We start from the raw sequence: 15401 nt of genomic DNA, 5'->3' as shown, positions 1-15401 counted from the left end.
GTTGTGCTCTTCTTGCAACCATTTTTCATTTCTACCCTTCTTTGGATTATTCACTCTCAACTCATTCAAATGAATATCCACAAATGGCTTGACCTCGGAAACGTTGTGTAGCACATGGAGACTTGCTTTTGAATAAATAAAGTGTTAAATAATGTTCATATATAATTTAAATAAACAAATAAAGTGTTAAAAAAAATACCTTTAGATAGAGCTTTTGAATCAAAATTGGTATTCTTGGGTAACCCAATTTCGTCTGTTTTAGCTAAATACTCAGAACAAAACTCAACCGACTCTTCTGCTATGTAATTTTCAACTATGCTCCCTTCCGGCCTATTGTAGTTCTTCACGTAGCTTTTCAACACTTTCATATAACGTTCGATTGGATACATCCACCGTAAAAACACGGGCCCTCCTAATTTCACTTCACGTACCAAGTGGACGGTTAAGTGGATCATTATGTCGAAAAACGAAGGTGGAAAGATCTTTTCGAGCAAGCACAGAGTTTTCACCAATTCTGACTGCATTAAATCCAATCGAGTTGGATCGATGACCTTCGAGCAAATCGAGTTAAAGAATACACATATCTTTGATATTGCAAACCTCACATCTTTTGGCACAATTCCTCGTAAAGCAAGAGGCAACATTTGTTGTAGCAGCACATGACAGTCGTGCGTCTTCATTCCAGTAAGTCTCAAATCTTTCAAAGACACGAACCTCTTATAGTTTGACGAATGACCTTCGGGGACTTTAATAGAAGCAAACCAGTTACACAATTTCTTTTTCTCCTTTCGATCTAGAGTGTACTTTGCCGGTGGTAATTTTGTTTTTTTCCCACCCCCCTCCTCGGGATGCAAAATGCTTCTTATATTCATCTCTTTGAGATCCAATCGAGATTGTATTCCGTCTTTCGATTTATTTGGATCATCAAGAAGTGTACCAATAAGCGATTCGCAAACATTTTTCTCGATGTGCATAACATCCAGACAATGCCGGACGTAGTGTGTCTTCCAATAAGGAAGGTCGTAGAAAATCGATTTCTTCTTCCAAGGATTCTCTTTGAACGATTCTTTAGTACTAGCACTCCGCTTTCTTTTCCCAAGCACTTCATTGACGTTTTTAACCATCTCATAGACATCTTCACCAGACAAAATTCTAGGAGGGGGTCGTTCTTCTGAATTTCCATCAAACGCTTGTTTCAATCTTCTATACGAGTGATCTCTTGGTAAGAATCTTCTATGACCCAGAAAAACAGTTTTCTTACCATGCTTCAAACGGATGGAAGATGTGTCTTTCATGCAAATCGGACAACCAATCGAGCATTTCACAGAGTATCCTGACAAGTTTCCATAGGCCGGAAAATCGTTAATAGTCCACATTAACATTGCCCTTAAGTTGAACGAATCTCCACGGTAAGCGTCTTTGACTTCCATCCCTTTCTCCCATAACATCTTCAAATCATCGACCAACGGTGCCAAATAGACATCAATATCATTTCCTGGTTGATTCGGTCCTGAAATCAAAAGCGTTAACATCAAGAACTTTCTCTTCATACATAGCTTTGGAGGGAGATTGTAGTTCACAAGTATAACCGGCCAAACACTGTATTTACTGCTCATCATGCTGAACGGGTTCATTCCATCAGAAGCTAGACCAAGGCGCAAATTTCGAGTATCAACACTGAAATCCTTATACTCTAAATCGAATGATTTCCACTGTGCAGCATCAGCAGGATGTCTCAACATACCATCATCGATACGCTTTTCGGAGTGCCAAACCATGTTCTTCGCGTGTTTGACACTATTAAACATTCGACGAAAGCGCGGCATTGGAGGAATGTACCATAACGACTGAAATATATTTAACGAAAATCAGTAATAAATAATGAATATGAGCTACATGTATTTCCTAATCAAGTGATGAAAATGTACGTACCTTAACTGGAACTCCTTTAACCCCGTTACATGGAATTTTACCCTTCTTCCACCGTGACTCTTTGCACGTCGGACATTCATCTAGATCTTCATACTCGTGTCTATATAAAACACAATCATTTGGGCACGCATGGAATTTCTCGTACTTCATGCCTAATGTACCCAAAGTCTTCCTTGCTTCATACATACTTAAAGGTACTTTATTGTCTTTCGGAAATGCTTCTTTCAGTGTTTCCAACAATAGAGTAAAACTAGTGTTATTCCAACCCCCCGACGCCTTCAAATGAAATAATGTAACTAAAAATGACAACTTCGAATAGCTTGTACACCCTTCATATAATGGTGTCTCCGCATCATTCATCATGGACTCAAACAATTCCGGTCGCTCAACAAAATCGTCCTCCAAATCATTCATCATGCCGCACATATCATCAATATCATCTTCAACATCATCCTCATTTGCCGTAGAACGAAAAACCTCACCATGGTAGAACCATCTTTGATACGAGGTCATTATTCCATATGCAAACAAATGGGTCCAAACGACATCAATCGAAAAATGTCTATGATTTCCACATTTAATACAAGGACAACGAATAGATTTCAAATCTACCATGTTCTCTCTAGCAAAATCACAAAACTCATCTACACCTTTCCGATATATCTCATTCAATCTATTCTCCCACATCCACTTCCTCATATTCATAGAAAAACCCTAATTATACAAAAAATTACCAATTCTAATTAGTATAAACTATCAAGAGAACAACAATTAGAAGAAGTTAAAGAAGAACTTACAAGATTTGAATGTGTAGATGAGACTAGTAAACGAGGACGCTCTAGAATGAGTAGAAAAGGTACTGGAAATATTTTTTCGAGTGAGGTTATGAGAGAGTTCAAAGTGAAAAAGACCAGAAATGAGGATTTATATCACCAGTCTCGTGTCACTCGCCGCGGCGAACTTTCTACTTCGCCGCGGCGAGACATTCTACAACGCTTACCAGAAGCGTTGTAGAATGTCCTCGCCGCGGCAAAAATATGCGTTCGCCGCGGCGACATATCACGCCGCGGCGAGGTACAAATCCCGCCGCGGCAGGAGTCCTGCGCCGCGGCGGGAACAGGTCGTCGCCGCGGCGAAAAACTTACCGAGAGCACCATGTTCCAGACATATACTCTCGCCGCGGCATCATACAATTCCCGCCGCGGCGAATGTATTCCTCGCCGCGGCGGGAATTAGCCTTCGCCGCGGCGAGGCTTCTACAACGCTTACTTAAGCGTTGTAGAAAGGTCTCGCCGCGGCGGAAATTGTATATTGCCGCGGCGAGGACATCTAGGGTTACCTCGCCGCGGCGATGACACATTTTCGCCGCGGCGAGACGTTTCTGGGTAACTCTCGCCGCAGCGAGAATTTGGTTTCTCCTACAACGCTTATTCTAAGCGTTGTAGAATCATCTCGCCGCGGCGAGAAATACACTTCGCCGCGGCGAGCTCCTACAACGCTTAGAATAAGCGTTGTAGGAGCGTTAAAAAATCTGAAATTTTCAAATTTTTTTAACTACCCGCGCCCATTCATATCTATACTTAGCGTTTTTTTTTCCTCTCATTTCTTCTCATCTCCACTACTATCTCTCTCGTCCTTCTCTCTCTCCGCCCGTCCCTCTCTCTCTCCGCCACTCTCTTGCCGCCCGTCCCTCTCTCTCTCCGCCACGCTCTCTTTCTCGGCCCCTCTCTCTCTCTCCGTCCCTCACTTCGCTGAACTACCGCGCCCTCCCGCGCATTCTCTCCGACCCTCAACTCCCTCTCCTCGCCGTGCGCCGCGCCCACGCCGCCCTCTCTCACCTCGCCGTGCGCCCACGCCGCCCTCCCTCGCCGCGCGCCCTCACCTTGCTCGTGCCCACCCTCGCCGCGCGCCCTCACCTCGCCTCACCACCTTCTCTTCGCCGCCCTTTTGCTCGTCCAACTCCGGGTAATGTTTTTGAACATTTTTACATGAACTTATTTAGTGTGAATTCGATATTGATTTGAAATTAGGAGATATTGTATTGGATTTGAGTTTATTGAATTGAAGTTTGATATTGATTTGATTTGAGAAATATATTTGATAGTAGATTGAATTGGGATTGAAATTGTGTTTTTGTTTAGAATCGGATTGGATTTGAGTTTATATTGTGATTAGAGTTGAGTTTATATTTGATTTTTGTTACATTTGAGTTGAAATTTTGATAACATTTGAGTTGAAAATTGAAATTATGATTTGAATTTTGTTTATTAGATTCAATGTCGTCCACTACTACTACTTCTAGCGGTAGTGGTAAAAGAAAAATTAGAAGACAACTAGCGCTTAACTCCGATGAACAAGGAAAACGAAGAAACACTCTTATGGGTCGGGTTAATAAGGCTAAAACACTTGGTAAAAAAATCCCGGTACAATTTGATGATAAAGGGCAACCAATCGGTAAAGAGGGTGATGAGTTGTCGAGTTACTTTGGCGTGTTAGCAAGAGAACACGTTCCACTTTCGATGCGTGATTGGAGATGTAAAGACAACGCCCAAATTAAAGAACGGATTTGGAACGAAATGCAAGAAGGATTTACGATTCCTATCGAACAAAAACACGATTGCCTTATGAGAGTCGGAGAAGCCGCAAGGTTATTTCGTCATGAGATATACAACGATCTACTCAAAGACATAATCAACGAACCAATCGCCTTAAAGAGACCGGCTTGTATTTTGAAATACTATACAAGTATCACCGAAGAAGATTGGATAGCATTTGTTGAGTATAGACGAACCGAAATGTTCAAACAAACATCGGAACATGGGAAATCAAATATCGGAAAAAGTGTGTACAAATCTCGAACGGGCCGAAATGGATATCGAAAGCTTGATCAAGAAAAGGTTAGATTCATTTTTTTCTTTTAGTTATTTCAAATGTTGCAATTATTTTTTAATTTATTATATAATTACTTCTTACTAGCATGACGAAACGGGGGAATGGCCTACGAAAGAGGAACTTTGGATTGACTCGCGAATGAAAGACGTAGATAACTACAAGGATGAGAAAGACAAATTGATGGGAGACAAAATCGTAAGTTCTTTACCTTTGTTATAACAATTAACCTTGTAATTTTATTTTCAAATAATTTTATGTGTAGAAAACGTTATCACAACAAGCATCGCAAGGGACATGGTTGCCGGAATCGGGAAAGAGTGTTTTGCAAGAAGCTTTGGGAACGTCGCGAGTTTGCGGTCAATCCAAACACACGTCGCGTTTTAAGTACTTTGTTCCTCCAACGCCCAACGAAGAAGTAATGAAGATGCGTCGGGAAATGAGCGAGTTAAAGTCTTTGGTGATGAAGGCATTCGGTGGAAATGGTAGCATTAATGTCGAGTCGCCTAGTGTCGAGCAAGTGAAAGAGAATCTCAACGCGAAGGTTGTTGATGATAAAGAGATGGCAAATGTTGAAGAACACGTCAATGAAGCAGTCTCTTTAGGTATGTTCAATTTTTTTTTTTATCTATTTATTAAAGATAAATGTTTTGGTATTAAGTTATTGATAAAATTCTTGATTCGCTTAGAACACGACGATGTTGACGATCGTCCGAAGATCGATCCTATCATTGTTGATGATCGTCCGAAGATCGATCCTATTGTTGTGGAAAAACCAAATAGTGTCCGTGCTAGTTGCTCTTTGAATCCAACCACGCCGGTGACACCGAGTTCGGATGAAAGCGTCGAGTGTCTTCTTTTCATTGATGACACCGAGTTCGGAGGCACAATTCATGTTGCAAATGGGCGAGCGTACATGAATGGAGGCGTAGTTCATTTCTCACCTTTGGAGGAAGGAAATTTACGCGTGGCCGTTTTGGGGGTTTTGATTAAAAAAGCAAAATTGCCAATTCCAACCGAAGAAGCTCAAACCGTTGAAGATGCTATAGGCGGGTTTGTCTCGTGGCCGAAGAGACTCATGGAAATGGACTCGGGAATAGAGAGTCGCGGTCCGGTTGTCAAACAACTCTCAAAGCTCGGTTTTGAGAGTGAAGCTAGCATCGATGATGCTAAGAAGATTCCGTACAAGGTGATTAATCCAAAGTATCGATTGCTCGCTCAACATGCCAACAAAGTAATGTTACCGGAAGGGGATGTGATTATGGTCAATGTTAGTCCAAGTCTCGCGGCTATCCCGATTCCGGTGTCATTTGAAGACATTTCCGATTTTTTGCAATACTTGGAAATTGGCGCGGGGAGCATAACGGTTTATATGGAGTAAGAGTTTTCTTTATATGCGTTTTTTAATATCAATATTCAATATTTAGTGTTTTGATCAACTAAATATTTGTTTGTCATAGCTATCTACGATCGAGGCTAGAAAAGGCGAAGAAGACTCGAAATTTTTGTTTTATAAATCCGAGCTTAAGTTCGTATATACAAAATGACGACGAGGAGGCTTATTTGTCAAAACGAGTCAAGGACGTTGGAAACGTGGTACGACATTGCAAATTTGGTGAACTAGTTTTGATGCCGTATAACAAAGGTGCGCATTGGATGCTCGTTGTCCTCGACCTTTGGAGAAATAGCGCTATGTTCTTTGACCCGTTGAGAAATAAAATCCCAAGGGATTTAAATCGATTGATAAAAAGGTAATATTTTGATTTCTTAAATAATTTTTATTATAAACCGTTCTAGATGTTTTTTCTCTTATAATCTCCGTGTTATATAGGGTTCTTGTTGATTTCAAGCTCGAGCATCAAAACGCCAATAGTAACGGGCAATCAACGTACATCAAGGCTTGGGACGCTCCGAGACAAACGGGAAACACGGAATGCGGGTATTTTGTCATTTCTTATATGCGTGATATAGTCGTAGGAGGTGTAGGAAAATTAGAAAATAAGAAATCCTATACAAAAGAGGATTTAGAGAGAGTTAGGGAAGAATGGGTAACTTATGTACAAACATTTATTAACTGTGACGATTAGCTAGTTTTTTCGAAGATATATATATTAGATTTTGAATGTTTTAAAGATGAGGATATTTGAGATGAATGTATATATTAGATATTTTTTGTATTGAAGATTATTTTCAGGTGCTAGTATCGTGTAAAAAACAAATTGTGGATTGAAAATAAATGATTCTCGCCGCGCCGAACTATACTTCTCGCCGCGGCGAGACAAGATACCGAGAGCAAGCAAATTAGATATCTTAGTCTCGCCGCGGCGAGATTTTTTCTTCGCCGCGGCGAGTTTTTTAAAAAAAATTCATCGCCTTCCTACAACGCTTTATATCCGTTGTAGAATCATCTCGCCGCGGCAAAGATTTGACTTCGCCGCGGCGAATTTCTTGCCGCGGCGAAGTATATTTTTCGCCGCGGCGACGTGCTTCTACAACGGATTGAATATCCGTTGTAGAATGTTCTCGCCGCGGCTCGGAACGTACCTCGCCGCGGCAAATAACTCGCCGCGGCGACGTATAATTCTAGCCGCGGCGAGGTCCTTCTACAACGGAAAATCAATCCATTGTAGAAGCAGGTCGCCGCGGCGAAAAATATACGTCGCCGCGGCGACATGTGTGAAAATATTTTAAAATTACACAATGGAATTAGACCGTTGTAGAAGCTTCTACAACGCTTAAGATTCCGTTGTAGAAGCGTAGTTTCTACAACGGATAATTAAGCGTTGTAGAAAGCTGTTGGATTCTACAACGGATTTTTAAGCGTTGTAGAAGCTTCTACAACGCAGGATTCTACAACGCTTAAGAAGCGTTGTAGAATCATTCTACAACGTTTTTTAAGCGTTGTAGAATCCTATTTTTGTAGTAGTGTTATGTAACTATGTATTTATCCTAATTTGTTTTATTGTTCTTAATATATCCACTCATTTCTTCCTCCTTCTTACGGCTATACACTTTATCCTACTATACTAAAACGGAACCTTATATTACTGTAGACTCTACAATAATCAGTCTCTTATTTAAACTTTTCCACTTTAAATCACCTAACTAAAATTATTATATCTTTAATTTTAATATAACTTCATGTGTATTCGACACCTGTGTAATACATGCAAAAAAAAAAAAAAACAAAAACAAAAACTAACAAAAAAAAACTAATTGAGATCAATGCGCCACCTATTTTTGTTTGTTTGTTCAATTTGACTATAAATTGCACACGATAAACTTAATGTTATTGAAATCAATGTTCCACTTGTTTTTCTTATTCAGTTTGACCTAAACTAATCTCATTATTAGTCTAAGGCTTATAAGTAATATAATTACTACATCCTGTTGTTATTTTGCTGTCTCATTTTTTTTCCTTTGCACATATTTCTTTGTATGACACGTCGCATTGCATGCATTTGGAGATTACCCTTGGCGACTAAAAAAAAATCATTCATGTACTACACGTCTCTTTAGTTTCACTTATATATACTTCACTTTGTGCAAATATTTTTGTAGCAACTAACATAAAAAAAATTATCAGGTAACAATGTCTCGTAAATTATTTATTAGACGTTTATCTCACATATTTCTCTCTCTTTTTATTGAAGGAACATACTCGGAAAAACTCAATTACTTCTATAATCTTTGCACAGTGTTCTTTCTAATAACAGGAGTCATCAGGTCCAATTTTGTTTCATGTACTTTCTATCTACACGTTGATATTGTGACGCATATTAATTTTGCTAAAATATTTTCTCTTATCATTGCAGGTGGCCTAACAAACAATACAAATCACGTAAGTTATTTGTTATGCATTTCTATAATATTTCACTCTTTTTTTTTAACTTCAACATTTTAATGAGTACAAAATTCTTATAAATGCTTTTTTTTATTAACTTATTCAACCATTTGTTTGTTCCTTATTAAATTCAGCACTAGATTTTGTGTTTTAATACATATTTTATTTTGTTACGACTTAGAAAATTTTACGCGTGGTTTCTTGAATTAAATAGTATAATAAATTAGAGGTGTATAAAAATTAATCGAAAATCGATTAAACCGATAACTGAACCGATCCGAAACCGAAATTTTGTGTCACGTCATCAAACCGAAAATTCAGTTCGGTTAACCAATCCGATTTATGAAACTGGATCAGTTATCGGTTTTGAATATCCGAAAATTCGATTATCGGTTATTTAACCAACTATTTTTTATTTATTTTTATTATAAAACGGATAACAGATTTTGAAACCGGATAACCGATTTGAACCGGATAACCAGCTATGAAACTGGATAACCAATTTTGAATTTTATTAGCCAATTTTTTATTTTTATTTTAAATTGGTACAAAATTATAGGAAAATAAATTGGTTTGAACCGGATAACTTGTTATGAAACCGGTTAACAGATTATTTGGTTAACCAGTTTCAAAATTGGATAACCGTTTTTCAAAACCGGTTTTCAAATTGGATATCGGTTTGCATAATTCGGTTAACCAAAAATTCGGATAATCGAATTTCGGGTTTGGACCAATCCGGTCTGGTTATTGGTCCAAAAATTTGAATATCGAAAATTTGGTTTCGATTCGTTAAACGGGTCATTTGGCCCGAACCGAGCCAAATCCATTTCAACCCTATAATAAACACAACAACTGACATAAAATATGCGCCATTTACTTAGTGAACGATTGTGTAATTATTTTTAAAAAATAATACCTACTCAAGTAACGTATTTGGTAATCATTATTTCGTACAAAATATTTATTAAACAAGTTTATTATATGATAAAAGTAAGTAAACAAAATATTGATTAAACAAGTTTATTATATGGTGAGAGATTACATGTTCACTTGGGAAACGCATACGAATTTTTTTTGTTTAATATTTTAGTTCTAGCTTCTTTTTTTTTTTTTTTTTTTTCTTTCTGACGGTGGTTCTAGTATTTATACTAAACAACAAGAAGAAGATTCCATCAGCTTTTTTTTTTTAATAAATTTCCTTATCACATTAACTTATTTATATACCTTTATTAATTTCTTTTTTTTTTACTAAAAATTCAATGCGTGGGATGGGAGAGACCAAGTCCAACAGAAAAGACAAGAGATGTCGTTAGTTACGGAAAAATTCAATGCGTGGAACGGATTTAATGATATCTATCCATTTACCTCATTGAACACACACAAAACAAACAAACAAAAACATGGCTCTGATTTTCGAGACTCATGAGAGAGCACTTCTTTTTCTAACATTTTATAAATAAATGAAAAAGAAAAAAGCAACTCGGTGGTTGCGCGAGCGTGTGACGAATTTCTCATCATTCCTATCTTGTTAAGATGTCAAGTAAAAAAGAAAAATAAGCAAGAACCTACATGAATGTCTGTCTATATTCATTTTGAGCTTAAAAACATCACCCATTAAATGTATCTTGTTAGGTTGACTGGGTAAAAAGAAATCTAGCAAGAACCTAGCCCAATTTCTGTCTATATTCCCTTTGAACCTCAATTAAAATATATCACAATAATTATATATATTCTACAATCCTAAACATTTAGACAGAGAAGAAAACAATCCCTACACTACCGGTGCTACAAAGCCTATAAATAACGGTCAAGAAGAGAAACATTTCATATAACCGATGTGAAGTACACTACGGTGGACGAGTATCTCGATCGCTTTGTCTGAGCTTCTTTTCTGCATATCAATGTTATCTGTTATGTAATAAGATTGTCAAAGTGTGCCAAGTTCATCATAATATTATCTGTCCTGCTTTTTATGAAGTCCCCACTTTTTTTTTCCTGCATATTAATCATATGGAAATGTGCGTAGTGTGAGTAGGACTAATCTCATGGCAATTGACACAATTGTGTCTGTTATACCGTCTTTTTTCTTATGGTAAAAACGACGCCTAAATTGCAAAAATGACTTTACAATATAAAAGGACAAATTAGTCAAAGGCTAAAAATACGCATGACTAAAACCAAGCAAATTTTCAACAAGCGACAAGCGAATTTGGGACAAGCGACAAGCGAATTTGAGACAAGCGACAAGCGGATTTGCGACAAGCGACAAGCGGATTTGCGACAAGCGACAAGCGGATTTGCGACAAGCGACAAGCGAATTTGGGACAAGCGACAAGCGAATTTTCAACAAGCGACAAGCGAATTTGTAACACGCGACAAGCGAATTTGAGACAAGCGACAAGCGAATTTGAGACAAGCGACAAGCGGATTTGCGACAAGCGACAAGCGAATTTGCGACAAGCGGCATGCTTTCCCTATAAATAGCTCACTCACACAAATCAAAATTCAATTCACTCTCAACTCAGAATTCACTCTCAACTCAGAATCCTCTGAACTCAGAATTCATTGACAACTCAGAATCCTCTGAACTCAGAATTCACTCTCAACTCAGAATCCTCTGAACTCAGAATCCTCTCAACTCTCATTTTTCTCTCAACCCCAGAATTCTCTCAACCCCAGAATTCTCTCGGCCAAATACTCTCCCAACTTCAAAATTATCCCGGATCATCAACAAAGACTGAGAGCCACCTCTCGACGGGAGGAAGAAATGGTGGAAGAAGTGAAAGCTTTGAGCTGTATTAGTGGGCCAATGGTGGTCATGTGCCGAGACTCCGATTTTATGAGTATTTATACCCCTTATGGTAAGGGTTTATTGTGATTTTCCGTGAAAGAAACCGATAGATTTCAAAATAAAAAATGATACCTCACATCAAGTCACTATTCCAAATCCATGATTATGATGTTCTGAATCTAGAAAAAACCAACCCAACAAAAAATTCTCAATTTGAAGCCTAGTCCTCAATAGTCACGGCAAAAGAGTAGAACGGTACTAGTGAAGTCAGGAAGAATAAATAAGAAAATACCAAATTACAATAAAATAAGGTATTAAACATAGAACACCACGCCAAAATAAGAATATATGACACAAATAAACACTTTTTTATTTTTTTTTCTTTTCTTCTTTTTTTTCAGATTTTTTTTTCTTTTTTTTTTCGGTACATAACAATAAGATTAAAAATAAATAATCACCGGCGTGGTGTTTAATGGATTATAAAACACGTAGAGACTAGTCGGAGAACATGTCATAAAATAGAAAAAATACACTCATGTCACTCAAAAGTTGCTAAAGTCAATGAGGTTCTTTGTGGGATTTTCAAATCATCGGCTCGGCTTTTTCTGACTAAGTATCGAGAATGGATAGTGTTTGGCCTTTTGTGAGTGGGTTCTAAAAGATAAACAATTATGGGTTGGCATTTTTTGGCTTGACGGGCTATACCTAATGCCTAAATCATCCTCGCTAGATCAATGTGCACTTAATTTCGCTTCGATTAGAGATCGGAGAGGGTTCTAGTGTGTTCGGTGTTCTCTTTCAAACGATCGGCTAGACTACTCCTCAAAGTTTCTTAAGCTTCGAGACATGCATTATTTGGGTCTAGTATGGCAACACAAACTCAACAAGCTTCTTTCACAAAAGGTAGTTCATGGGTTGGATTCCAAACTCTAAGGCTTAAGATTATCAACATCCTTGGCAAACACATATGAATCAATCAAAGCAAGCAAGCACTTAGTTCTACCTAACACACAAAACAAATCTAAAAGCAAACAACCAAAAGTTCCCGCAAGTCAAGAAAAAAATTCCCCCCAAACTTAGGATACTACATTGTCCTCAATATAGACTTGAAAAACGAGGAGAAAGGACTTACCTTGCGGGGGTGGTGATCGCCCCTACTCGCGACCTTTTTACTTAACATGGAGGATCTTCTTTTTCCTCATCTTCCAATTTCGCTCGGGAGGCCTCTTCCATTGATTGACCCATGTAGTAATAAGCGTGATAGCATTATGGTTCTCCGAGCGTGGATAACTCGGCGGCTGTTGAGGCGTCGGATCGCGCTTTTTCTTTCTCCATGGAGGCGGTGATGGGCTCCTCTTTTTCCTCCACGACGGTGTCTTCCTTTGTCTCCAAGGAGGTGGTGGAGGTGGACGAATGGATTCGATGGAGATCGCCACGGATTTGTTCATGCTTGGCGGAATAAGGCACATGGGTTGGCCCTCATTTGTGGTAGTTTCTCCACATTTTCTTGCCACCGAAATTGACAAGCGCCGAGGAACTTGCAGATTCCAAGGAAGATCTCCTTGAGGGAGCTTGAAGCTTATGGCATGAAGGACGGGGAGACCATGCTTCTCAAGTGTTGGTGATGAAGTCACAACGCCAAGGAGACGTTGTGGGCATTTCTCCTTTGTGGGAGATAGGATTGTCGTGGTGAAGTGGGCAGTGGGTTTGTCGGTGAAGGATCCGCCTCGCTCTTCGTCTTCACCTAGCGCGTCCATCTCCTCATCCTCGTCTTCCTCGAAGGCAACCATGAGGCTTTTCTTCTCCACGAAGCTTGATATGGCTTCCTCTTGTTGAGCAATGAAGGCCTCTTGGCTTGCAATGAAAGCCTCTTGCCTATTTGAGAGCGCGGACATCCAATCAATCCCGGCTTGCAACAACGCTCTAACTTTGGAGTTGTCGTCTTGAGGAGGAGGGGAGTAGTGAGGGTAGTTATATGAGTAATTGTGTTGACTATCCCACTCCTCCATGTAGTGGTACTCCGAGGATTGGTCTTGGAGCTCATATTGTTGAGACGGTGGGGCGTAGTATTGTTGATGATATTGTGGCGCTCCCCACGTGTTGCACGGTTGATCATCACATGGCTCCGTGTAGTGGTGATCATTCTCCGGCGTTCGGTACGTCGGCCACTTGTAATTCATCGTTGGTTTTCGGAATGGCCCATGAAATAAGAGAACGAACACACGTTAGACAAAAAAAAAGTTCAAATAAAAACTTATGAAATGAATCCCAATTTAAAACTAATCCCCGGCAACGGCGCCAAAAACTTGTTGCGAATTTTCTCGCACACGCAAGTGCACGTGGTCGCAATAGTAATAAATCATAAGAACGAGTCGATCCCACGAGGACTAGCTAAATTGAAGATTCAAGATTCACAAGTTTGAATGAGAAACCAAAAATAATGATAGAAGGTTTGTCACAAAATTATCTAGCAAGTAAATAAAATAAACAACAAAACAAAAGAACGGTTTTACAATTATGAAGACGGAGGACTATGGTTTCACGAGTTCAATCTACGGTTCGGATTCACGGAAATTACGCACGATTATTGTTGTTCATATATTACTACTCGTACTCACGCTAATCGTATCACTAAATCTCTCTCGAGCATCTAGCAACCTAAACTCAATGCCGGAGTTTTATCTCTCGATCTCAACTCCTAAAAAGCACGGCAAGCATTCACAACAAGAGTACACACACGAGTCTAAAACAGCCTAGCTATCTCTAGCCTAGGAATGTATTTTAGTAATCCAAAACAAAAGCACAACAATCTAATCTTTCTCAAGCATTAGAATTGAACATAAAACATGCATAAGGTAGCTAATCTCATACAAGGCATTAAACATGGAATTGAACTAAGCAACATGACAAGAGCAACAACAATAAAATCAATCTATTTAGGAATCCATAACCGTCAAGAACTCGCTACACCATAGCCCTATGGAGGCTTAGTTCATGGTGATACAAAGAACAAAGAAAACATAAATCAAGAACAATGAAACCAACATAATCTTCATAAATAAATGGAGTTCAAGAGATAGAGGAAGAGGATAAAACTATGGTGGTGGTGGCTGGACGAATTCCGGTGAGATGGCACTCCGATCTCCTTCTTCTCCAAAGCAAAACCAAGAGAAACTCTTAGGAAAAAATGAAGAACAAAGAAAAGCTCTCTCTCACATGAGATGAGATGAGATCCCCCAAACCCTCGCATGCTTTAGTATGATTGTATTTGTTTTTTTAAGGATGAATGGGGTCATTTTCGGAGCCATCTGGACCTTTCATTTTGATCCAATGGCCAAAATCCGCTCAGAAACGCAACATTGGAAAAAGCTGATTTCGGGACCGCGCGGCGCGCACTTTTTTCTGCGCGGCGCGCAGATCATTTTTTCAGCTTCGCGCGGTTCGCGCGTACGACTCTGGAGGCAAAAACGACGAAATTTTCGTCCGCGCGCCACGCGCTTCCGGTTCGCTGCACACCGTTTTTTAAACGGTCGTAACTCCTAGCTCCGATGTCCGATTTCTGAAAATAAACATGCGTTGGAAAGCTAAGAGGGAGCTCTATCCAATTCTGGAAGTGGATCATCCAGAATCATCATTTAAAAATCCCAAAATCCTGCCGAAGAGGACGTCGTTCCTTGTTTCGCTCCAAGTTGTCCAAATGTGTATGAATCTCCTTGAAATTGTTCGGAATCGTCACATGATGCGCTAATAACCTCCTCAAGACCCAATTGACCTTTTAAACCTGAAAATCACTCACAAACATACAAAAACTATCAAAAACACTTGAGGACTCGTTAGTTTTTAGTCTGGGAAATAGGAGTTTTACGCGTAATAAACGCACCTATCACTCGCGCGGTGACTAGCGAGTCTCCCACCTCTGGACACAGAGAAGGACACCGAGACGCT

General features: G+C 39.3%; 1 long non-coding RNA gene across 1 annotated transcript; it reads left to right on the top strand.

The window, feature by feature from the left end:
• The first annotated feature begins 8398 nt into the window (after positions 1–8398).
• On the top strand, positions 8399–8841 carry LOC149388511 (uncharacterized). Its single transcript, XR_016300791.1, has 2 exons — positions 8399–8547; positions 8637–8841. It is a non-coding gene; the product is annotated as an uncharacterized LOC149388511 (long non-coding RNA).
• Positions 8842–15401: the final 6560 nt, after the last annotated feature.

The sequence above is a fragment of the Urtica dioica genome, chromosome 8 (assembly GCF_054948205.1).
Source record: "Urtica dioica subsp. dioica isolate 48M chromosome 8, U.dioica_male_clone48M_v1_H2, whole genome shotgun sequence".
NCBI classification, from domain to species: Eukaryota; Viridiplantae; Streptophyta; class Magnoliopsida; order Rosales; family Urticaceae; genus Urtica; species Urtica dioica.
Note: the sequence above shows the minus strand (reverse complement) of the source record. Positions and strands in the feature narration are given on the sequence as shown.